This window comes from Parasteatoda tepidariorum, chromosome 2, assembly GCF_982258835.1.
Source record: "Parasteatoda tepidariorum strain Cologne lab strain chromosome 2, Ptep-v5.0, whole genome shotgun sequence".
Classification (NCBI taxonomy): Eukaryota; Metazoa; Arthropoda; class Arachnida; order Araneae; family Theridiidae; genus Parasteatoda; species Parasteatoda tepidariorum.
Genome location: NC_141756.1, coordinates 115,759,942 through 115,785,416, shown reverse-complemented (window position 1 = coordinate 115,785,416; position 25,475 = coordinate 115,759,942). Strand labels below are relative to the sequence as shown.

Genomic DNA, 25,475 nt, shown 5'->3' with positions numbered 1-25,475 from the left:
ACATTATATTTTAGAGTCTTCTTTACTTTACTATATTTTAAATTTTAATATAATTTTTACTTTAAGCATTGTTTTATACTTCAAGCTTTATTTTATTCTTTGCATGATAGTTTTTTATATTTTTTGCTTTATATTATTCGATATTCAATTTTATAGTTGATGCTTTATTTTACACTTTACTGTATATAATCTTCCCTTGAATTTACCTTTATTTGCTTTACACGTTTCTTAATATTTTACCCATTTTATTAAGCTATGCTTTCTACTATGCTTGATTTTTTTTTATATACTTCCCTTTTTGTACTTTCCGATTTTTACTTCATGTTTATTTAACTTCGTATTTTTTACTTACGCTCTTTTTTAAAAAAAATTTACTTTTTGCTTCACTTTACCTCACTTTTTACGTACCACTTTACATTATACTTCATATTTTAAACGCTTTAACTTTTCCTGATAGTTCACATTTTACTACTCTTTATTCTCTGCTATAATTTCTGCTTAATATTCTATGTTTCGTTTCATTTTACTTTTTTTTACTTCATTGTACTAAACTCATATTCTACTTCATTAAATATTTTACTTTTTACACCTTATATTTTCGCTTCACTTTATGCATTACTGTGCGCAATTTTTATTTTTACGTTTTACTTTACTTTGCACTTACATATTTTTATTTGCTCAACTTATTTTGATTGCGAATCACTTATTACTTAGACGCTTCAATATAACATTTGTATCAATAATTCACTAATTTCATCTTTTTTCACGCAAAATTAAATCATATTCGAAGATACGACAAAAAATTCTACTGAACTATTTATAAACAAATCAGAAACATTTAGTTTATTTTTTTTGCTGCATTTTGGGCAAGGTTTATCCGCTGTTCCAGTGGTGCGCAAACTTTTTTCGACTGCGACCCCTTTTGTAGAGAGAAAATTTTTGGCGACCCCTAGAGATAAATGTTCACAAATACGATGTATATTTCGCCCATTTCTTTCGTTTCATCGAATAAAAACATCATCATATTTGACTCATATTAATTTTATTTATAATTTTAAGAAAATACTTTTCGTATAACACAAAAATCAGTAAATTGCCCTTTAATGAGATGTATGTGACTGCAAGTTTCTAATTATCTCATCGATGTTTGGATGTATGTTGCTAATTGCAATTCGCATATCATCTTCAGGGTTTAAACGCGAGCGGTATTTAGTTTTTATTGAAACTAGTTTGCTAAATCCAGTTTCACATACATACGTTGATGCAAATTGTATTAACACTCTAATGGCATTTTTGCATAAAACGGGATATTGTTTTTCCACGGATAGTCAAAATTTTTGGCAAGGCTGAGTCTTAAATTGATTTCGAAGAGTATAATCACTAATTAGATCTATCAATTGCTCTTTCTCACTAATTTGAAGAGTTGAACTGCATATGTCAAAGGAAAATGGATCACGAATCTAACCAAGATCGTTTTCAGGAAAATCCTCGAATCTTCTCGAAAAATTTTTCTTTAACTTTTCAATGTGATTGGAAATGATGTTTTTAAATGTAAATATATCTATATTATTTTCCTTGATAAAATCGTTGAAGCAAGGGAACATGTCGGTGTTGTTTTTATTCAGTTCAGTTTGCCAGAGACTAAGCTTATTCTTAAAAGTTTGAATTTTACTGGCTGCAGTTATGATAGTTGAATTCTCACCCTGCAAGCTCAAATTTAAGTCGTTAAGTTTTTCGAAAATATCAACTAAATAGCTCAGCTTCCCTAGCCAAACTTCATTGATATAATAACTTGCCAATCTATGTTTCTTTTCGATTAAAAACATGTACACTTCATTTCTCAAATCAAATATCCGTCGTAGTATTTTCCCACGTGAAAGCCATCCGACATCGGTGTGTAACAGCAATCTCTCATACGTTGAGCCCATCTAATTGCAAAGTATTGAAAAGAGACGGCTGTTGCATTTAATGTAGTTAATTGAACTAACAGCGTCTTGTAATACGTTGTGCAACTCTTCATCCATATCTTTTGCAACAAGAGCTTGCCGATGAATCATATATGATTAAATACCATATGAGGCACCACCGTCTGAATTAAGCCTCTGAGTCCTTTATTCGAACCTGTTAATGCTGCAGCACCATCAGTACAAACAGCAACACAGTTTGCCCAGGTAAGGGACTTTGTTTCAAAATATTCATTTATTACTTCGAATATTTTTTCTCCAGTTGTTTTTCCTTCCAAACTTTTGCAACATAAAAACGTTTCTGTTATATCTTCATTAAAAATAAACCTAACGTAAATAATTAGTTGTGACATTTTAGTAATATCGGTAGTCTCGTCCAGTTGTAAAGCATATAGAGATGAATTTTGTATGCGTTTTATGACTTCTGACTCGATATTTCGTGACATTTCGGAAATCCGCCGAGACACGGTATCTCTTGATAATGGTATTGCTTTTAGTTCTTTTTCATATTTATCGCCATGCATAATTGATGTCATCTTAGTTGCTGCAGGAAGGATAAGGGATTCTCCAATTGTATGGGGTTTCATTGTTTTTCCTATTAGATAAGAAACTTCTAAAGAAGCTTGTAATGCTTTCTGAGGTATTGTTGTAAATTTCTTTAAATGTGCACTTTGAATTTTCAGATTTTCAGCTCGTCTTTGAAAAAAATCGGCATGTTTATTTGGAAGTTCTTTATGTTTAGTTTCCAGGTGCCTTTTTAATTTAGCTGGTTTCATGCTCTCATATGCTAATTTTTCTTTGCAAATGACACATATCGGGCGTTCTTCATCATCAACAACACAAAATATCAAACCATACTTAATAAATTCCTCATTGTATTTTCTTATTTTTTTAGATCGGGCATTTAGTTCAGTATTTTGCGACTCCCCATCAGTATTTGTTTGTTTGTTAGCTGAACATGTACCTGGTGTACGTATTACCCATTTATCCATTATGAAGATAAGGGTTAAATTATTTAAATTAAAACAAGTAATATATAAAATTTTATAATTTTTTTTTCGAGAAATTCAATAAAATTAACAGAGATCTATCTCTAATGATAGTACATACCTGATAACAAAGAGTAGCAAAGCCCGATAAAAATATAAAAAATCAAAATTACACTGGGTGGTTAAGTATTACTTCACTACTTATTAAACCTAGCATGTCGCAAACACATTTAATGACAACATAACGAGATACACAAACTGAAACTAAACATAAATGCAAACTGAAACTAAAACTAAGCAGTTAATACACAGTCACAGTTAATCTGGCTGATGCCACAACGTCACATGATAAAACTCGAGGATAAACTAAAACAATTGCAAGCCAACTGCTACATGCTACAACTTATTGCGAACACTTCACGTCTTCACTCTGACTATCAGATACACCGCGTGCCTCGCCATCTGATTGGCTGATCACGGAAGCGAATTTTTGCCCTTTCCCTGCGGTTAACAACTAGTCAAATAGGCGCTTTTCAGTAAAACTGGCGAATTACCGCGAAGAGGGCGCTATCTACCGGAGTGAAAAACTTGCGTCTTCACACTTTACATACATTACGCATTACGGTCAAAGAAAGAGTGGACAGCATGAAATTGCAATTAAACAGTGAGTGACGGCGTTTCACTCTTTATGTGTACACTGTATGGTATGCAGGGAAAATGCATTTCATAAAAATTTGGCGACCCCCAAAAAAACTTCTGGCGACCCCTAGTTTGCGCACCACTGCGCTGTTCAATACATTTAAATTTTCGCTACATTGAGATTTATTTAGTAACTGTTTTATTTTAAATGGATAATATACTATTTATTATCCAGTCATTTCAATATAACGTTTATTTATTTAATACTACAGGGGATTAATCTCGAAATGGTTTTATTATCATTATTAGAAAATATCATTTCCTATCAGGACGTTACATTATTATTTACAATTCATTTATTAAAATTTTTCAACCTATTTTTGGTAAGTCTACGTGAAGATTTTAAATGCTTTCAGCAAAAAAATTATTTTAATTTACTTATATCGAGGATTTTTTTCCGCAATGAAAGTTCTTATTTTTTTAAAAAAATGTGATTACAGGGTTCCCACTCTTTTATCAAAGCAAAAATTAAGCACTTTAAAGGACTTTTATCAAAAAAATTAAGGACTTTTTTTCTAGAAATTAAGGACCAGGAAATTAAGGAAATGGCATAATGATTATTTATCATCAAATAAAACATCATAAATTAATAATAATAGATTAAAAAAAATGGAATAGCTTTTCTTCAACTCAGGCATCCTTTAAAAATTTAAAAAAAAAACTACATAAAGAAATGTTTAACACAAATAATCTGTATTTAATTAAAATTAAATTGCATTTAATCACCTCGTGTAAGCTTTTAAGAATATATAAAAAAACTAAAAGAATGCAGCTTAAACACTAAGATTTTCTATTTTAAAAATAGAAAAAAACTGGGTAAACAGATAGAAATATATAAATTAAGATGGTAAATTCATTAAATTAATAAAAATATTATTTTGAGTGCTCTAATACTAAACCAAGACAAAAAGAAACTAACAAATATAAGCTTATTGAAGTTAAGACAATTATTTTAAACTAAGTAAAACCTAATTATAATAAGCTAAAGATTTATTAAAATCACAAAATTAATATAAAAAATTTAATGATTAAAATCGGAATATATTTAGTACCTAACAATCAGGGAAAAAGAAAGAAATAAACTACAAAGAAAACTTATTAATTAAAATTAAGAACTGAGAAACAGAAATGATAGTTAAAATAAGTGCTAACATAAATATTGAAACACAGGACAAGGCAGGATGCCTTGTCCTGTGATCAATTGAAATAAAAATGAAAAAATTGCATATCTAGAAATTGAAAATGAAATGAAATAATTCATTCAGTACAAAATTTATTGTAAAAGAAGGGAAGAAACAACAAAACATAGTGGAATCAGAAACATCATTTATAAAAAGAGATAAAAATCTTTATAAAATAGTCTGATTTTATTTTATGCTTACACCGTGTGTGATAAGCAATACTGCACCTCTGAGGAATGAGAATTTATTCAGTTAAAAAGTATTGTGTCTTAAATATTAAAGGAACTAAATATTAAAGGAACTAAAATAATAGACCATAAAAAAATTTTGTAAGTAATAATTAAAGTATATTGTCTGAAATTATAAAACAATAATTTGTCAAATAAATCAAAGGTAATGAAAATTGGATGCAAATATGGATTATATATACCATATTTGCATCCAATATATATATATATATATATATATATATATATATATATATATATATATATATATATATATATATATATATATATATATATATATAGATATATATATAGATATATAGATAGATAGATATATAGATATATAGATATATAGATAGATATATAGATAGATAGATATATAGATATATAGATAGATAGATAATATTACTATTTTATAAAATAGGAAATAATGAATAGTGATTTGGCCGAATAGTCAAATATCCGGTCAAATAAATCGGCCACCTACCCAGAGATCAAACAACATTTAAAAAATAAAAAATCCTCAAGAATTATTATAGTTTATGTAAAAAGAGGGCTGGGCGTTGTGCGAAATTTTATATTTCGATATATCGTCAGTCAGACATCATGATTTAACATATGTTTGAAATTTATCAATCAGAAATCTTTAAATCAATCAAAAATAAATAAAGAAATAAATCTAAAACAAAAGAAAATTTTAATTCTAAAAAAAAATTGCTTTTATAACATCAATAGCATTGCTTAATTTTTTCAATTAAAATAAAGATGGATTGATTTAAGTCTGTCTTAAAGTAAAAACCAACACAAGCGTTATTTTAATTTTCTTTTAGAACTAAAAATGACTTAGATTTTTTAAAAATAATAATAAAACTGTTACAAAATATTTTACTTACATTAAAAAAAAAAATGTCCACTTCAATAAAACATTTTTTAAATTATTTGTTGAAAAAAATGAGCTTTTGAATTAGGCTTTTGTTAATTACTTATTTAAAATAATAAAGTTGTATTGACTAATGGTCAAATGGTTTTAATGTGAAAATAAATGTAGGTTTTATTTAGTTCATTATTATTCTCCTTTTTGAAAATGAAATAAACTAAAGATTTAAATGTTTAAAAATGACTATCTAACAAATTATTAAATGAACACGTATTCAAGAAATTTTTAAAAAAAAATTCTATATTTAAGAGCACTATTGTTAAATTACTGAAAAGCGTTAAAAATCAACTTTTCATTTAATTTAAAAAAATTAAATCAATTTAACTAACAGCCAAATTAAAAAAAAAGGAAGAAATAACGCAAACTCTGTTCAATTTACTCAAAAATAAAAGCAAATTAATTAAATGTAGGCTTTGTTTTAATTTTTTTAAAACTAAAAGCTACTGAAGATTTATTGGTTTAAAAACTAATCAAATTCTATCAAATTATTATATTTACGTGAATTAAATTTAAAAAAAAAAATAATACTTTTTATGACAAAGTATAAGTTACTTAAACACAAAATAGTATATAAAATATTAAATTTTATCACTTTTAAAAAATCAATAAAGAATCTTTTTTCTAATTCATGATTTATTTTCATTAATATATTAAGTTCAGAACGAAAAGTTAAGATAACAGTGACTGCGCAGCGATCGCCAAGTAACAGTAGGTTGCTGAAAATGATTGACAACGTTAAATTCAGACAGAAAAAAAAGGGACGATATAATACTCAACGGGGCAATGGTGGACTGCGCTCAGTAATTGCCTCAATTATAACCCCCACCCCTAGCAGTATGCTGATTGCGCTGCTAGTTGATCTCTCTCCTCATTGACATGTGAGGGGTGCAATTTATGAAAATCAAGCACTAACTTGGCAATAAGCTTCTACTTGGCCAAGAAATATATCAAAATATATTAGTCCAATTTATTAAATTCGAGTTATTTCAAGCAGGATTAGATTTACAATTAGAATATAATACATTTACTGATAGTATTGCATTTATCATTACAATTTTATTATCTTTATGGGTAAGTTAATTTACAAATGTAATTATAGAACGGGTGAACTTATGCATTTGGGAACATTGTGTTATTCCCTTTTCAACTTTCAATTCATTGTGAATAAAAAATTTGATTAGGACACATTTAAACGCATTATTTTGTTTAAATATGGTACTCAGTGGTTTGTAGTTAAAATTAAGAAACAGTTTAGCAACAGTCACGTGATATCTTCAGAGTAAGAATGAAATAATTTTTAAAAATTTTACAAAGCAGCTCTTTTATAGTTTTATTCGATGAAGTAAAAATTAGAATATTGAGGGTAACTTGGGAAAATCGAGTTAATATATCTTCAGATATTATGGCATTTTATTAAATTTTATCTTAAAACTTGTTGCAAGGTTTTCTTATTAACTCTAAAAATAAAGATAAAAAGTCGAATAATATAAAAATATCAAATAAGTTACCAACTTTTATTCTTTTACTTTCTTAGAAAATAATTTATAAGAAATTCTTGCAACGGCTTTTATGATAAAAATTATATTAAAAAAAAACATGTACTTGGAAAATCAACTGAGACTATCTCGACTCGACACTCATAAGTTAAAAAATTTTGCTTTTCCTAACAAAACTTTAGAAAAGTTGTTGTTTTTTGAAACTATTTTATTTTATAAGACATATTAGGATTTTTATTAAGTGATTATAGAAAAATAATTGAATTGTGTTAAAAAAAATTGTTTCCAATATTTTCTTCTTTTTTTAAATTTTGAATTTACAGCAAAACTCTATATAAGATCATATTTGTATTGCACATATCTATAGAGTAAAGCTTATATTAATCTCCTGATTGACTCAATTATCAACTTAGTAGATAAAAAGAATATGATTTTCAATATATATATTGAAAATCAAATTCTTACTACGATGTTACTGTAAGCAAAACAGAAAGAATTTGTTAAAAATCATTTCGAATGAGAAAAAATGTACGAAATAATTCAACTTTATTTTAAGGTTTTTCTTTAAAAACACATAAATTAAATTTAAAAAAAAATATACTAGATTTTTAAGTTTCTGATTGCTTCTGTCAGGGTTGGCATAAAACACTTCATTTTAGTCATAAATTAAATCCTGATTAAATTTTTTAAAAATAAATCACTAATTTAAATCAGTTTAATTAAAAAAAAAAACATTAACTCAAACAGACATAATTTTTATAACATTAATAATGAATTAATTTTTAAAAAAATTATTAATTTAAGTTTTACATATTTTCATACAGTATAATTAATAAATACATTCTTAAATGTGTGAATTTTTAAAAAGTCTGATTTAATTTATAATGTATGTTTATTAAGGAAGCTATTTTTTTTACTTCGGAATAATAAAATGCATATGCATTGAAATCACTATGTTATCCCTTTCATTATAAAATGCATTGATGTAAATAGTGATTATTTTTTTTAAAAAAATAAATCAGTAATTTCAACAAAATTATTAAAAAATATTAATTGAAAAAATATATATTTTAAAATATTTTTTTACTAAGAAATTTGATTTGAATTGAAAGATTTTTTTACTAAGAAATATCAAAAGGGATATTCATGTAATTATTATGTTTCAAAATAGACTACACTTAAATAAGAGTGATATGAAACCTTTAAATAGTAATTTTCCTCTTAATATGTTTAAAATAATTTTCAAAAAACATATTTCAATTATATCCATTTAGTTTTTTGCTAATTAAAATGCAAAGCTTTTATATCTTATTGAATATAGAGTTAGAGTGTATCAAGACTTCCTCAAACCAGAATGACGTAATTTTTTTTTTCAGTTATGTTTTCTTATCTAAACTAATTTACTTTTGATTTGACGTCTAGTTGACAAATTGTCATCATGTCTAGTTGACAATTTTAGCAATTATCACCAAGTTGAATCTGAGAATTATAACTATGATTTTTTTTTCTTAACGCAGTGATTAGTATGTAATAATATAATAATAATTTTATTCATTTTTTGTAAGAAATATTAACTATTTTACTTCTATTTTTAAAAAATAGTATTATTAAAATATTGTATCAGATGCTTTGGATGGTAAATTTTAAAAAATCCAATTAATTTTATTCGAATAAAAAAAAATCCATTTTAAATCAAATATGTGCGATTTTGGAGTAAAAAAAATAATGATTGCCAACCATGGCTTCTGGTCAGAGTCATTTTATGTTCAAATATTTTTTTAAAAATAATATGCAGAAGTTTGATTAAGATAGATTGGTTAAAACTGGTTTAAAATTCAAATTATTAAATATATTCAAAAATTGCATGCATAAAAAAATTTTAAATTATGAAATATATTAAATAAATTCAAATTATTAAAGTAAGGTTTTTTAAACTTAATTAAAACTTGATACTGCACCCTGAACTCTTATTTTTTAACCAACTTAAGACGAAAAGTGAGCAACAAATGTATATATTTGTTAACTTTTTAACTAATATTCTTGAAACAATTGCATAGGTCTAATTAAAATTTTGACCGATTTTCGAAACTTTGAAAGCCATATGTCCCCTTAAAATGAACTAGAAATTTTTTTTTCATAGCTTAAATACTGTTTGTATTTTAAAATTACAGAAGTATTAAAATTTACAAACATAAACTGCTGTTTGTAGAAAATGCAACACCATGAAAGAATCATCAGAATCAAATGAAATTTAATGCAGAAACGACTTGTACTGATACAAATAAATGATGAAATTTTCAAAACAAAAGAAACAAATTAAGCGTCCGAAATCAGTATTTGGTGCAGCCACCACGCGCTGCAATAAGTGCTGCTATACGACGTGGCATGGAGTCAAACAGATGTTGAATATCTGCTTGAGGAAGAGAATTCCATATCGCTTGTATGCGCAACCAAAGTTCGTCTTTGGAAACTGCAGGACGCGGATCACGAGTGAGACGCCGACCAACCATATCCCACACGTGCTCAATAGGCGACATATCCGGCGAATAAGCAGGCCAAGGAAGAAGTTGCATGCGTTGTGCTGAACAGAAGTCTCTAACAGTCCGCGCAACATGTGGGCGTGCATTATCCTGCTGAAAGATAGCTCCAGGGATGCCTTGAAGGAAAGGAACGACTTCGGGCTGTAGCACTTCACGGACGTATCTGTTGCTATTGAGATTACCCTCAATTCGTATCAAATTGGATCATCCATGATACGAAATCGCACCCCAGACCATAACTCCGGGTGTTCGACCACTATGTCGTTCAATAATACACTCAGGAAGGCAGCGTTGACCGGCATAACGTCTAACACGAACACGGCCATCATGGGTCCACAAATTGAAGCGTGATTCATCTGAAAAGACAACTTGGTGCCAATCAGCTCGCCAGTCTCTGTGCTCAAGAGCCCACTGCCGACGCAGCCGTCGATGATCCGCCGTGAGGGGAATCCTGTATAATGGCACCCTTGCACGCAATCCACGGCGCAGCAGACGACGACGAATTGACGAAGCCGACAATTGTACACCTGTAGCAGTAGACCAATGTGCTGCCAGCTGCCTGGAGGAAGCTGTGCGATCATTCACCGCCATGCGGAGCAGGTGTCGATCATCGCGCTCTGACGTCACCTTCTGTCGTCCAGTGCCTGTTTTTCGAGTTGTTCGGTGCTCGTCGGTCCACTGCTTCCAAACTCGCATCACTGTGGAACTGTTCCGCTGCATACGAGCTGCTATTGCGCGATAGGAAAATCCTCCTTCTCGAAGGCCGATTATCCTCCCTCGTTCAAACTCCGTAAGTTGCTTGAATTTCTTATTCTTCCGTCGTGGAGGCATACTCAGGTCTCACTAAACGTTTGCCACTAACAAATAATCATAGACTATTTTCAACGTCCCGCTACAGCACTTTATTTATACGCTTTCAGTATCAATTCAGAGGGCGCTGCGCGCGCCACGCACGCGCGATGGCTCTGAAACTTTATTAATTTGCATAATATCCTATAATTGACATTTGCTGCGAATTTCATTTGATTCTGATGATTCCTTCATGGTGTTGCATTTTCTACAAACAGCAGTTTATAAAAAATTCCTTTTATATAAAAATTACTAAAAGATGGAGGAAAACTGATTGACAAATCCCCCTCCACCCTCAGCACACTAGCTTCTGGCGAGACGATGCTTTTATCAGAAATTGTTTTACTGCATGAATGAAGTAGGAGGGATGGTCATAAGGGTTGCCTTAAGCGCAGTCCACCAACCTTTATTAAAGGGGGATAAGATGTTACCAGCGCAGTCCACCATATTTCAGAAAACCATTAGCGCAATCAGGTATCACCGCCTCACACGCATTCAAAATGTTCTACCCTCGATGCAGGGTCTCATTCTAGGCGAAATAAAGACGTACTTTTTAATTCTGGGTATTTTCACAAGATTAAAAAAATTGTTCCAACTAACTAGTGATACTAGAAATCAAGGACTTTTAAGAACATTGAATCAAAATTAAGTACTTTTAAGGCCCCTTAATTTTCAAAAAAAAAAACTAAGCAGTTTTTAAGGACCGTGGGAACCTTGACCCAGTAGATGTACATAAGGACCCGCAAGTTATTGTGGCCCGAATTTTTAAATATTCAATTAAATATTTTTAAAATCTACTTCTTATTTTAATTTGTAATTCAATACTTTTGTTTTGTACAACTTGGTAAAAATCAAAAAATCTGACAGTAATATTTAATGTTCCTACAAACATAAAAGAGTCCTACATAAAATTGTGATAAAGTTGCGGCCCGCCATTTGATTTTTGTTTTTAATTGTGGCCCCCGGCCTCATGTAAGTTGGAAACCCTGTTTTAGATCATAAATCTGTTAACGCATGTTTTTGACAGAACTTTTTTTCGTGTGGTCTAACGATTTCATACATTATACCTACGTCTGTGGTCTTGTGTTTTCCTTGCCAGCTAAAATGGGTTTTGAACCTAAACCCTTTAATATGGGTTAAATTTTTGTTGGATTTAAAATACTTTTGAAATATGACGAAATACGCAAAGAGTGAAATTTAACATTAATGACCTCATAATTTTGAAGAAAACGTTCATAAAAAGTGCTCATTTTTTCAATTAAAAAAATGTATAAAATAAAGTGTACATGGCATGTAGAGAGCGCAAAATTAAAAAGAGTCCACCCTTAATAAATTTTGATCTAATCACCGATTTTCATGCGCTAAAACCAGGGTGCATAGCCTAATTCAACAAAAAAATAAGCACCTTTTAAGTACTCAAAAAATATTTGTAAGCACTTACTAATCAAAATTTTCTCTTCCTACTGTTGGAAAGTTCCTAATTAACAAAATGGAATATAATTTTCAAGGACTTCGGGTGATCATAATAAAATAGCTAGTTTCTAACAAAGAACTCGTTTCTTGATTTCATTTGCCACCATAAAATCAATTTATACGCAATTTTAAATATATTTGTGATATTGAGAAACTCATATTTTTTAAATTAATAATTACATTATTTAATAAGGTAAAAAAAATTCAAAATTATAATCAATTTAACTTATAGTTCAAAAAGGTTCTCAACTATATTTTTTAGATTTAAATAAAAATTATTTATAAAAGCATATTCAACAAAGCATTGACAAGATTATGCTATTGATTATAATCGAATTTATAGAGATATGTAAAGAATTTAGCAAATTAAAAAAAATTTTATAAATTGGTATTAAAAATGCAAATTAGTGAGTGACCCCTAATAAATTTTTATTAAAATGTGTTACTTGGTTTTAGCATTTCTCTCATAAAATTATTAATAAAATTTAAATAATTTTGAAATGTAAATACACGAGTTTTGAAACAAAGCATTTTTGTCAGCAGTCAATTATTATATGGCCCCTAAATTTATAATATTTAACAAACCTGATATGATTGAATTTGATGAATTGTTTTTCATCAATTGAATTGTTTTTAAATCAAATCATGAAGAAACGAATTTAAAGTTTTTTAGAACAATGTAAGATTTTTTGCCGCATTTAAAATATTGAATCATACTTTTTTAAAATCTTGCCTCTAAATATTAATTCATTTTATGAAAAAACTAGATAAGTGCACTGAAAATTTTAAAAGTAATAATACAACAATAAAAGTTAATAAAAAAAATTATAAAAGTAGAATAAAAATTTTTTACAAATAATTATGCATTAGATTGATGGTCCCTCAGATAAAAATATTGCAACTAAGAATCTCAATCAATTTTTATATTTATTAAATTAAGGAATAAATGGAAGATGGAAATTTAGAGATAATAAAGCTTTGTAATTCTTGATTGCTCTGGGGACAAATATGAAAATACATAATTAGTGAATGATCCCCATTTCAAATTCAAGGATTATGGTACCGATCTATATATAATGAGCGCGAGAAGGCCATTTAGCTTACCATTGAAGAAGACGCTTCAACAACAAGAAGAAAAAAAAATTATTTAAAGAAGTAGAAAAAATTACTATTAGAAGAAAAAAAATTGGCTATGTCAAGTTGATCCCCGTGATCAGCAAAAATGAGAGAGATTTTTCGATTCAATTTCAGAGATCGGAAAATGAAGCCTGAAATTTAGAATCTCTTGCAATTAAAAATGTGTGCTACACATGAGAGTGCAAGAATCCTTCCCACCGAATCCAGCTCAGCTTACGCATATGCGGACATGCAAATATTTAATCAAACGTGTAAAATGATTGGCAGACCGATGGTAAGTCGGAATGGATCGTAGTTTAATGAATTGTGTAAATGTTATATTGTAGGTACTGAGTTGAACATTAGTAGTCGTAAACCCAAAAAATTGGGTCGGGTGTTGAACGACAGTTAAAAAATAAAATGAGAAAACCAAGCATTTTGCATAATTCGTGGCGAAAATTTACATGGTAAAGATAAAATGTCTCATTTTGGAAAATTAAGCACTTGCTAAAAACACGCAATAAAAAAAAAAGCACCTTTAAGGGCTTTTAAAAAAAACGAAAATCAAAAATAAGCACTTTATAAAAACGTTACTCACAATGTTTAAAATCGTAAAAGCGAGAAAGGAACCAAAACAAAAATCGTTCGTAAGTTTTATACAAAATATTTAACGCTGAAAATCTCACTCATTTTTCACATTACCCGTTTTTTAAGAACAAATGAATGAAAAAGAATAATGTTCATAAGGAACGTTCTATAAAAAACGCTGACAAAAAGAAAAGTTACAGGAAGTAAGAGAGAGAAAAAAATTGTTTTTAGTTCTGAAATATAACTTTAACGTTGAGAATCACAATTTCCTTTGTTACTGGCTATCTGTTTTATCGTGCATTGTTACTGGCTATCTGTTTTATCGTGCAGGGAAATAAATTAGCAAAAAAATGCTGTGCTATAATTAACATAGAAAAAACAACAAAAATAGTATAAAAAAAGGTTCTGAATTCTTAAACAAAAAGTGTTGAAAAGACGAAAAGTTTAACAAAATCAGCAGTACAAATCTCATGGTTCTATATAAATTGATTTAGTTTAAATACTTCAAATTTCGCCTTTCCATTTGCATTTCAGTAATTAAATGAACAAGTTTTTGAGCTTAACAAATAGGGGAGAGTCGGGTAGCCCCGCCCACTTAAGGAGTATTGCTTATATTTCTGTATAATATTGAGTAATAATCAATATTTTTGTATGTTTCTATTGTTTTATCATCTAATTAAATAATGCAAAAAGAATAAACCTAGAAAAGAATAGTTTAACTTAAAAAAATAGAAATTTAAAAAAACATGTTTTTCAGCTCTTTTCAAAATGTGTCGGGTAACCCCGCCCAGTTACAAAAATTATGTTTTTTGACTTGATTTTGATTAGTATTCAGGTGTAAATGAAAATGACCAATGTATTGACAATAGATTAACCTTATTTATCATTTTTATCACAAAATTATTTTATTTATTACATATTTATATACTTTTAGTGAATTCTATCATTCAATAACAACAATATTTGTTGTTAAATATGCATATAACATTCAAATTTGAAGCAATAAAATAATAATCTTTGCAACCGTAGATTTATCGACGAAATTAAATTGGGCGGTGATACCCGACATTCATGTGAGCGGTGCTACCCGAAATCCAATTTTTTTGTAAATTTGTAATTACTCGAACAATTTTTCCCATATAAACTTCCTTCTTTGTGCAAATTAAACTTAAGACAACATACTTTAATGCTATATGTATAGAAAAAATTATTTTTTTAGTACTAAAATGAAGTTTAATCGAAACATTCAACCAATTTTTCTTAATTTCATGACTACTGTATTCAACATATTTTCAAAACTATTGTTTACCATGTTAACAGCTGCATAAATACTTGAAACTTTGAAAATAATCTTTTTTTAATATAACAATTAATGTCCGATGGCCCATTGACTTGAAAAAATATTCTATACATATGAAATTGACAGTGGGCGGGGCTACCCGACTCTCCCCTATATGTAAAAAGTATTTCCAATAATGTATCGAAAAACAACAACACAATTTTAGAGTATTCTTTGTTAAATCTGCCGAATACAGAATAAGTGGCCCACTATTCGTTTCATCTCAAATTGGATAGCATACTTATGTTTCCACGTTCATATTTATGAATAAAAAGAATGTCATAAATTACTGAATTAGTACATCTTGATCTCGCGTAAAAAAAACAAAACAAATTGTTTGTACAAGTGAATAAGTGAAAGCCGGTCAGAGTGCGTAGCCAAATCGGTCAACAAAAAATAAGCACCTTTTTAGTTTTTTTTAAGCACTCAAAAATATTTTGAAGCACAATGTACGTTAACAAAATGCAAGATAATTTTCAAAGACAAAATAATTTGCAAATAATTTTCAAAATGCAAAATAAGATAATTTTAAAGATCTTGATAAAATAACTAGTTTCTGACAAGGAACTCTTTTCTTGATTATATTAGCCATTACGATCGCGATGTTTTCCAGTTCAATATCAGACGGTGAAAAATGAAGCCTGAAAATGAGAATATCTTACAAAATACAGCAGAATTGCACATGAGAGTGCAAGAATCTCACCGAGTCCAGATCAGCAGGCGCACGATATTCTGAACGATTGCAGAAGAAAAATTAATCTTTTCAATTTAATTGCATCGTGAATTTTTTCCCCGTAATAAAAACCTTTAAAATAAAGTGGTTTTAACCTAATTAGAAGGTGTTAAACCATTCTAAAAGAAAATTATTGTTTCATTGTTTGAGGTTTTGACAAATATAATGTTTTGGTTAATTTTTGAATGCATTTTTATTTAACACGAAGATTATTAAATTCTTTGAGTGTTTAAATGACTTACCTTTAAAAAAAACTATGATGTCGGGTCTTGGTTAAATGTAGATTTCCTAAACATTTCGAAAGCTGAAAAAAATACCACAGACTGATTAAAATTATATAAATATTTATGCAACGCAATTATAGGGGCCTTTCAAACATTACTTAAGGTCATAGCGGGGATGGGGATTGGTATAATTTGCTTTTATTTGAAGACAAGGGGCTGGACGAACGCAAGCAACACCTAGGTATGTCATTTAAATCATATGATAATTTCAAGTTTTTTGTGAAAAGGAAAAGAACAAAAAAAAAATTTTTAATTTGGGAAAAATTACACTTGAAACAATTTACATTACACTTGAAATAACATTTTGGAGAAAGAAAAAAATTTGGACAAAAATTGCTTTTTTCTCGAATTTTAACCATTTCAGAAAAACACAGAAGATTCCTAAAGAATATTCTTCGTAAAATTTTATAAAATTAAATATCTCCTATTGTTTTTTTCCTTGAAAAGTTATATGATTTATTTAAATTAAATTCTAAAATTAGATTACTTCAGAAAAACAAGCTTTATTTGAACGTCCTCATGTAAATAGAAATATCTCAGGTTTAAAATATTTAAGTTATTAGTAGTTCATTATGAAGAGATCTAAAAAAAATCAAGTATTATCAGTAAATTTAGAAATGCATAATTAATTTTTAACTTTAGGAATTTTGATGAATTATCAAAATTAAAAATTCATAATTAATTTAAATTCGTTCATAAATGTGGAAAGTTAAATCTTAATGGTAAGAAACAGACTCAAAAATTTTAACGCTAGAAAAGATAGCAAGTAATAAGTTTATTTTGCAATAATTGTTTTTCCAATATTATTAACTTTAGTAATGTTTTAATGGTTTCTGCACGCGGTTTGTGTCCTAACTACTTTCAGATATAAAAAAGGGTCTATTTAAAGTAATTAAAGAGTTTTAAATTAATTTACCTTATTTGCTGACTTGGTGACTTTGCATCACATTGAACAGTATGATATTGCGATCACGCAATTCATATTTTAGGTTGCTCAATATTTTTTGGACCGACGCGCTTTGAAAAAAATTAGAAGTTTCAACTTTTAGCTACTTTATTTAAAAGTTATAAAACTTAAATTTATTGCTCAATTTCTCAATATATATATATATATATATATATATATATGTCATGTTACGTCTTTAAAAGCTAGATAATTGAAGAGACTTATACGGCTTCTGTTAAAAAGGCATTTTATTTCGTTAGATGGAGTATTGCAAACATTATGCGTGGGATATTTACATCAGGTTTCCCCCTTTACAGGGATTGTTTGGCTTGGCCCAGCTTTATCTAGCCATTGAAAATATGAGAAAGACACGCAATTTTGCCTGTCCTGAGTTTTTAAAGTGAGATTCTGAGAGGGCGTGGTTGCAAGTATCTTCTTATCTGAATGAAACGTCATTCAATTTATAAAATTTAGAGGTTTTGATTCGCTAAAAGTATCTCGCCACTCTAACGGTGGGAACTTTCTGGGACTATCTTCATTGATGAATTATTGTCCATTAACTTCAGAACATAATCTTTTATCTGGCCTTATCTGGTTCATCTTGACTTTTTATGGCTCTTTGTGAGAGACCGACTTCTACATCTTAAACTTGATAAGAAACATATGTTTTAAGCTTACCAGTTAATATAGAATGACTCGTATGAGAAATTCTATATTACATATATATATATATATATATATATATATATATATAAAAACAGGGGAAAAAAGAAGAAAAAAACGACCACATCCATAGTTGTAAACTTTTATGGTACATATCTATTTCCAAATTAAATTTTTTTCTTCTTTTATTGAAGAGCTAACTTTTCAACACTTTTTGAAGTGGTGACAAAACTTAGAGAGAACTAGATGATTTAAACTTCCAATAAATTTTTAATTTGAAAGAAATACGCATATCGAATTTCTAAAATGAAAGATAAATTAAAGTTTTTCTCATTAGCCTAGAAAAACTTTAGCTACCACTGCTTTATTTTTTCAATGCCGTTGCAACCCTGATAATATATATAATCTGTAGCTTTATAAAAAAATTAGAAGAAATAAATATGCTATACTTACAAAAGTCATCAAATCTCCGGAATTGTTCGAATTTGACAGATCAGCATCCAAATAAGTTCGACAGTTCTTGATTCAATAAACTATGTTTCAATCATCCAAAAGGTTCCTTATCTATAATAGTCCTATGCAAAATAATCCTAAAAATCTAAAACATGTTATATTAAAAAGAATAGCACAGCTGGTTAAAAATCATTAGTTTCGCAAGAGATCGAAAGCAAACTTGGAATAATTAAATGCTTTAAAATTAAAATAAAGTATAAGAAGCATGTGAAAACAAATGATAGGAAGAAAAAGAAAAGAAAAATAGTATAGTAAAAACGGGAATAATCAATAAAACATAACTTAAGAAGCTCAATGAAAACTTTAAAAAAAACCACCATTACAAATGAAAAAAATGAAAAGTTGTGGAAAAAAAGCCTGACGTGATCAAATGATAAAACAAGACAAAAGGAAAAAGCGAAAAACAAATCACCAACGTGCAAACATTAACTGTTCATAACTTTCTAATAAGTATACATTATTAAATGCTTCTTTAAACATTCAAAGTTGTCTTGAAACTGTATGTTATTAATAAGTATTCCAAGAAAACTCCGACTTTCTACTTTAATTGGCAAGCTTTTATTGAGAGGTTTTTTATTATTTGATAGATTTAATAGTCATTCACCAGTTAAAAAATTATAACTTCAACCGTTTCAGGCATTTGGTATTTAAGTCAAACATCACATAAGTAATTGTAATCGTAGAAACTAAATAATTATACTTCAGTTTTCTGTTGCTTTAAGAGTGGTGGTTGTCAAAAAAAAAAGGATGAAATGTTTAGAAGCTTCAATTTCTATTTGTAAAAGGAAAGGGTTAAGTGTTTAGTTAATATTCTTTATATTTAAATAATATTTAATATTAAAGTCCTTATATTTAACAATAATTTTGTTCAATGAAAAAGGCCGTTAAATAGATCTAGAATTGTAAAAGTTATTTATCCAGATTATCCTGGGTGCGTAGCCAAATTTTTCAACAAAAAATAGATGCTTTTTAAGCACTCAAAAAATATTTTCAATCACTTTCGAATAAAAAAATCATAATTTGGATCTGTGAAGAAATAAAAATTATTTTTCTATCGTTTAAAGTTCTTAATTTATAAACATAAAATCTATAAAATCCATAAACATTTTCAAAATCTTTACATAATCATGATAAAATAACTAGTTTCTGATAAATATTGAAGAGAAATTTGTGAAAATCACGCATTATTTGTAATTTAGAACGACAATCGACACGGCAAAGAAAAAATCTTTTTCTTTCTTCTTTTTTTTAAGATCGAAAATTAAGCACTTTTAACAAACCCCGAATAAAAAAAGCACCTTTAAGCACTTTTTTAAAACGCTACGCACCCTGTTATCATAATTATATTGGGACTTGTAGTTGAACCATTTCGCCCCAATTTGCGTCATCCGTCAGGCTGCAATCATCACTATAACAACTACTTTAAATACAAAATTCACCTTCAGTATTATTAAAATACTTTTAGGTAAAAAAAAAAAATTATAAAATTTTTATTTCACCTAAGTTGCTCGATGATTTATCTCAGTTGCTCCGCCTCTTGCAAGTTAAATCCACTTTAGAAAACTAAAAAATATGATACAGTAAAAGCTCCATATAACGATTTCGATGTATTACTAAGATTACCCCACTATTAGAACGAATTTCCAAATCACCCTTAAAATCCTAATGTTAAAGATTACTATACTTCTATTACAATCATTTTGTTTTTAAAGAAATACATTTTGCCGCTGTTTCAGTGAATAATGCTTTACAAAAAAGCTAAAATAGGATAAGTTATTTATTTTTAGTATATCAATGCAGAAGAGCCAAAAACGAATATCATTTTATTTTTACAATTTAAATCTTTTATTTTTATAAATGTATGAGCAACCACAAGCTAAGTTACATTCCTCATAATAAAAAGCAAGTTCTATTTTTAGAACACGCACTTCAAGAAATGTGCCTTCTTATCACCACATATCTACCATATTTCTTTATTTTCCTTTTAAACTAATTACAACTAAAATCAAAATTCACCGTTATCAAGGGCGTCAAAAGGCATTGCCTTCATTTCATTTTCTTCTTTATTCAAACATTCTTGTTGTAGACATTTCGAGTTGTTATAAAGTGCAGAGTCAATTCAGTGTACAAACTCTATGAAAACCAGTCTACTCTAAATAAATTGAATTAAAAAAAGTGTACACAATAGATAAAAAAAAAAGAGGTTAACATGTCGAGTACACTATTAAGTCATTTTTATTCCCATTTTAATATTAGATACGTGTATTTGATCATTAACGACAATGTCATCTTCTATTATAAAGTGTCATTATAATGAACTTTTGCTGTATTTCTAAATTTTAGAAGGGTGACCTTTTAGAAGGCACATATTTGCTATTGAGATATAAAATTACCAAAAAATAAATAAATAAAATTAAAATTAATAAATAAAAAAAAAACACTACTCAGGTTTCTGTCCCCTTGAAGTTCATAAGTTAAAGCTTGTTTCGAAAATAGAAAAAATAAGGTATCGCACTCTTAAGTGACATACCTCAAACTTAAGTAATGTACTAATTAGACACCTCAAAATCATTTGATGAATGCGATTTTGAGTATTAAAGGGTCCAAGTATGCTTCGCCATTCAATAGATTTCAAACCTCTAAAAGTTTTGAACATCAAAAATGAATTTTAGAATCGTTTCACCATCAATCGTCCTATGAAAAAGGCTTATTGTGAAATTCTGTAAGATGACTTTAGACATTTTTTTCTCTTCAATATAGAGATTTATTTTGATAGTAATATTATAACAAAAAACACACTTAAAAAGTTTCGAAAGATTTTTTTTTGTAGGCTGATGAATACAACCACAAAAGAGTAAAATTATTGAATTAAATATTCATTAAGGGTGTTTATGCGAAGTTTAAGAGATATTTCCTGAGGAAAAGAACTAATACCAAAATATTTAAAACAAATCAAATTTAAAAAAAATTTCTTTCGAAATTATGAGCACGAACACTTGTCAAGCTGACGTATGTTCAAATTATTTATATACCAGTACGTACAATTATACAGTATTACGTACAAATAATATAGTGGACATTTCTTTTAATTTTAAAGTTAGAATCATACAGAATCTTCGCAAATGGAAAAATATTTTCTGAAACCATATTCCATAATAGAAGGTATTGATTGCAGGGATGAGAGTAGTCAGAAAGTAAAAAAGAGGAAATCCAAAAAACAAAAAAAAAGAAAGAAAAAAAAAGAATATATATATATATATATATATATATATATATATATATATATATATATATATATATATATATATATATATATATAAACAAAAATTTGACAAAAAGTGCGATTTTTAAACTTGTAAACCATGTGAATATAAATCCCGATATGAGACTTTTAAATCACGTAAATATGAAACTCTACATCGAATTTAAAAAATGCGATAATAGAAATCATGATTTTTTAATTTTTTAATCGCGATGCATAATTTTTAAATCGCGCGATATTACAACCACAAACACGAATCATGATATTGGATTTTAAGCACACGTGAATACGAATTGCTACATAGGGCATTAAAAGCTCGTAAATACAAATCGCGATATTGACTTTTTAAATCTCGTAAGTAAGAATGGCACTGTACAATATTTAAATCGCCTGAATAAGAATCGCAACGTTCAACTTTTAAATCAGGTAAATACGAAAATCGAGATTTGATAATAAAATCGAGATTTTAAAAATGCATAAATCATCATCCTACAACGCCCATTGCACATTCTAGTGTCTTCCCCAGACAACAGCATTGCAGGCAACAAGGTGGTTATTAGTAAAAAGGAAGAAAAAAAAACATTAAAAATAAAGATTAAAAAAAGCTGAGAAAGGAAAGAACAAATAACCTATCCGTTACATATTAGAAAAAAAATATTTAAAAAATATGAGGAAACGTTAGAGCTTAAATAATAACAGAAGAGAGTTTTGCCCTGCCTGATACTTTGAAAGTGTTACTGGGCCTCCCTACCTCCAACGAGGTGGGACATCATCATCCTACAACGCCCAGTGCACATTCCAGTATCTTCCCCAGACAACAGCATTGCAGGCAACGAGGTGGTTATTAGTAAAAAGGAAGGAAGAAAAACATTAAAAATAAAGATTAAAAAAAGGTGAGAAAGGAAAGAACAAATAACGTATCAGTTACATATTAGAAAAAAAATATTTAAAAAATATGAGGAAACGTTAGAGCTTAAATAATAACAGAAGAAAGTTTTGTACTGCCTGATACTTTGAAAGTGTTACTGGGCCTCCCTACCTCCAACGAGGTGGGACATCATCATCCTACAACGCCCAGTGCACATTCCAGTGTCTTCCCCAGACAACAGCATTGCAGGCAACGAGGTGGTTATTAGTAAAAAGGAAGGAAGAAAAACATTAAAAATAAAGATTAAAAAAAGGTGAGAAAGGAAAGAACAAATAACGTATCAGTTACATATTAGAAAAAAAATATTTAAAAAATATGAGGAAACGTTAGAGCTTAAATAATAACAGAAGAAAGTTTTGTACTGCCTGATACTTTGAAAGTGTTACTGGGCCTCCCTACCTCCAACGAGGTGGGACATCATCATCCTACAACGCCCAGTGCACATTCCAGTGTCTTCCTCAGACAACAGCATTGCAGGCAACGAGGTGGTTATTAGTAAAAAGGAAGGAAAAAAAACATTAAAAATAAAGATTAAAAAAAGGTGAGAAAGGAAAGAACAAATAACGTATCAGTTACATATTAGAAAAAAAATATTTAAAAAATATGAGGAAACGTTAGAGCTTAAATAATAACAGAAGAAAGTTTTGTACTGCCTGATACTTTGAAAGTGTTACTGGGCCTCCCTACCTCCAACGAGGTGGGACATCATCATCCTACAACGCCCAGTGCACATTCCAGTGTCTTCCCCAGACAACAGCATTGCAGGCAACGAAGTGGTTATTAGTAAAAAGGAAGGAAGAAAAACATTAAAAATAAAGATTAAAAAAAGGTGAGAAAGGAAAGAACAAAAAACGTATCAGTTACATATTAGAAAAAAAAATATTTAAAAAATATGAGGAAACGTTAGAGCTTAAATAATAACAGAAGAGAGTTTTGTACTGCCTGATACTTTGAAAGTGTTACTGGGCCTCCCTACCTCCAACGAGGTGGGACATCATCATCCTACAACACCCAGTGCACATTCCAGTGTCTTCCCCAGACAACAGCATTGCAGGCAACGAGGTGGTTATTAGTAAAAAGGAAGAAAAAGATTAAAAAAAGGTGAGAAAGGTAAGAACAAATAACGTATCAGTTACATATTAGAAAAAAAATATTTAAAAAATATGAGGAAACGTTAGAGCTTAAATAATAACAGAAGAGAGTTTTGTACTGCCTGATACTTTGAAAGTGTTACTGGGCCTCCCTACCTCCAACGAGGTGGGACATCATCATCCTACAACGCCCAGTGCACATTCCAGTGTCTTCCCCAGACAACAGCATTGCAGGCAACGAGGTGGTTATTAGTAAAAAGGAAGGAAGAAAAACATTAAAAATAAAGATTAAAAAAAGGTGAGAAAGGAAAGAACAAATAACGTATCAGTTACATATTAGAAAAAAAATATTTAAAAAATATGAGGAAACGTTAGAGCTTAAATAATAACAGAAGAAAGTTTTGTACTGCCTGATACTTTGAAAGTGTTACTGGGCCTCCCTACCTCCAACGAGGTGGGACATCATCATCCTACAACGCCCAGTGCACATTCCAGTGTCTTCCTCAGACAACAGCATTGCAGGCAACGAGGTGGTTATTAGTAAAAAGGAAGGAAAAAAAACATTAAAAATAAAGATTAAAAAAAGGTGAGAAAGGAAAGAACAAATAACGTATCAGTTACATATTAGAAAAAAAATATTTAAAAAATATGAGGAAACGTTAGAGCTTAAATAATAACAGAAGAAAGTTTTGTACTGCCTGATACTTTGAAAGTGTTACTGGGCCTCCCTACCTCCAACGAGGTGGGACATCATCATCCTACAACGCCCAGTGCACATTCCAGTGTCTTCCCCAGACAACAGCATTGCAGGCAACGAGGTGGTTATTAGTAAAAAGGAAGGAAGAAAAACATTAAAAATAAAGATTAAAAAAAGGTGAGAAAGGAAAGAACAAAAAACGTATCAGTTACATATTAGAAAAAAAATATTTAAAAAATATGAGGAAACGTTAGAGCTTAAATAATAACAGAAGAGAGTTTTGTACTGCCTGATACTTTGAAAGTGTTACTGGGCCTCCCTACCTCCAACGAGGTGGGACATCATCATCCTACAACACCCAGTGCACATTCCAGTGTCTTCCCCAGACAACAGCATTGCAGGCAACGAGGTGGTTATTAGTAAAAAGGAAGAAAAAGATTAAAAAAAGGTGAGAAAGGTAAGAACAAATAACGTATCAGTTACATATTAGAAAAAAAAATATTTAAAAAATATGAGGAAACGTTAGAGCTTAAATAATAACAGAAGAGAGTTTTGTACTGCCTGATACTTTGAAAGTGTTACTGGGCCTCCCTACCTCCAACGAGGTAGGACATCATCATCCTACAACGCCCAGAGCACATTCCAGTAACTTCCCCAGACAACAGCATTGCAGGCAACGAGGTGGTTATTAGTAAAAAGGATGGAAAAAAAACATTAAAAATAAAGATTAAAAAAAGGTGAGAAAGGAAAGAACAAATAACGTATCAGTTACATATTAGAAAAAAATATTTAAAAAATATGAGGAAACGTTAGAGCTTAAATAATAACAGAAGAGAGTTTTGTACTGCCTGATACTTTGAAAGTGTTACTGGGCCTCCCTACCTCCAACGAGGTGGGACATCATCATCCTACAACGCCCAGTGCACGTTCCAGTGTCTTCCCCAGACAACAGCATTGCAG

General features: G+C 29.2%; 1 long non-coding RNA gene across 1 annotated transcript in view; it reads right to left on the bottom strand.

The window, feature by feature from the left end:
* The window catches only part of LOC147816085 (uncharacterized), a 29,381-nt gene extending 7,631 nt beyond the window's left edge, over positions 1 to 21,750 (bottom strand). Inside the window, exons 1-2 of the long non-coding RNA XR_015431669.1 lie at positions 18,478 to 21,750; positions 16,374 to 16,435 (exon numbers count right to left, since the gene is read on the bottom strand). This is a non-coding gene — a long non-coding RNA (uncharacterized LOC147816085). The remainder of the gene's footprint in view (positions 1 to 16,373; positions 16,436 to 18,477) is intronic.
* Positions 21,751 to 25,475: the final 3,725 nt, after the last annotated feature.